Genomic DNA, 1936 nt, shown 5'->3' on the forward strand with positions numbered 1-1936 from the left:
GTGGAATACTACTACTACTACTATTTCCTGTCTTCATGCTGGAACCTACTTGAGAGCAGGTCTCCCTTTGAAAAAAGAGAGCACATGATCTCAATGGGGAATTCACCTGCACTAAATAAGGTTTTGACATGAAATGAAATCGAAATCTACCAGTTGCTAATTCATGTCTTTTGTTTTTCTTAACAGCTGCAGATGGAAAATTTCCTTCCCCACGTCAAGAGCCGAGATGAAGTCACTTTGCCTGTGACAATGTGACATACATGAATCCAGTGATAAGTGTGAGAAAATCTACCTGGATCTTCTTGATTCAGGAGGGTTCAGTGAGGCCTGGTTTGAAGGACCGGTTCAGATTCACAAAGCAGCCAAAGCTAAATCAGACAGACTGGAGTTACAGAGAGAATGTTCTCCTGGTTATAAAGAAGTCAACAGAGGAGGATGCTGGAGGTTACCTCTGCACCCAGTTCAGATCAAGGAGAACACAAGGTCGCAAACTCTCATTGTTGATCGGTCTGTTGTTCCAGTGAAGTATTAACATCATGATGTTTCAAACTGCTCATAGAGCAATATACCTGAAACATTACTATAATAATATTCAGTGAGGAGTTTAGATGTTACTCTTTGAAGGTCTTTCTCTCCTCAATACTCTCCATCTTCAGTGACTGAACACCAGGAGCACCCTGATGAGGTGACGTTAGACTGCTCTGTGGAGACATATAGCAGGCTGGTAGACCTCAGTGAAGGTGGCTGCTCAGGGTCGAGATGTGGATAAAATTCAGCAGAGATATAAAGACATCACAGCTCCTGCTGCCTCTGTGACATTTCTGACTTCTCCTTAGTTACACATCAGGTCTGAGTTATTTACTTGTGGAAGTAACTAATGGTTACACAGGAGAAGTTCATCAGTTTCCCTTCAGCCCTCAGTCCTCAGGTGAGAACATGATGAGAATGTTTAATTTTACTTCAATCTGACACGAAATAGTCCCCTTAAATATGTGTGTGTTTTACAGAAGTTGCAGACTAAATAGTTTGTTGAGTTGGTTTATTTTTGTTTAGGCGAGGACACAAAACCAGCAACAACTAAAAACAACTTAAACTCAGGTAAGGTTAACTTGATTTACTTGTAAAGTGTCTGATGGTCACAGAACCTCAGCTGTTTCTCTTCAGTCCTCAGGGGAGAACATGATGTTTCAAATCATTCATCCTGATGCGTCACATCTTTATGTCGTGATGTGAGATGTTTACATTTGTTTTTATAACTGTACAGCTTGTTGTTATTTTATTCATTAAGGTGAGGATGCAGAAAAAGAAGAACTGTGTGGATTATAATAAGTTGTGTTTGTATCTGTTTGTTCTGTGTGTCTCTGTGTGAAGGTGACGAGGAAGCATTAAACAGCCAAGAGACATTTTGTTCATTCACATTTTAGAGAGTATATCTAATTCTTCTAACTTCTCTCTCCAGGTCTCTTGAGGCTCATCCTGGTGTCTGTGGGGTTAGCGGCTCTCATCATCACCGTGGTTACAGTCAACATATGGATAAGGGCTAAAGGTGAGATCATTCACAGGTCAAATGAAAACAATATGAATAAAGGTGAAATCTAATATCAACTTGTTTTGTCCTTTTTTCAGGGAGCAAAGCACAGACGGAAGAAAACATGGTGAGTTTGAACATTGAATAATTAAATGTGTGTATTATTTGTTATCCAACTTTAACAGTGGATATATGAGACGAAGAAGATGCAACACAAGATTAATTTAGAATAATTATGTATCCAAATTAAATGATCTCAGAAAAGCAAAACAGTTCATTAAGGAAAATAACAGAAAAAAGAAATAAAAAAGGCCTTGTGTTGAAATGTGCTGTATGAACTTTCCTTGCCTTGCCTAAGCAATGCTGATAGTTTTGAAATAACGTCCATGTTTCTGTGAATAATGAGCA

At 38.8% G+C, this 1936-nt stretch overlaps 1 long non-coding RNA gene across 1 annotated transcript; it reads left to right on the plus strand.

The window, feature by feature from the left end:
- The first annotated feature begins 657 nt into the window (after positions 1-657).
- LOC104942517 (uncharacterized) lies at positions 658-1718 on the plus strand. The gene is made up of 4 exons (XR_798018.1): positions 658-928; positions 1054-1098; positions 1460-1546; positions 1627-1718. It is a non-coding gene; the product is annotated as an uncharacterized lncRNA (long non-coding RNA).
- Positions 1719-1936: the final 218 nt, after the last annotated feature.

The sequence above is a fragment of the Notothenia coriiceps genome, unplaced genomic scaffold, assembly GCF_000735185.1.
Source record: "Notothenia coriiceps isolate Sejong01 unplaced genomic scaffold, NC01 NC01_scaffold00004668, whole genome shotgun sequence".
Classification (NCBI taxonomy): domain Eukaryota; kingdom Metazoa; phylum Chordata; class Actinopteri; order Perciformes; family Nototheniidae; genus Notothenia; species Notothenia coriiceps.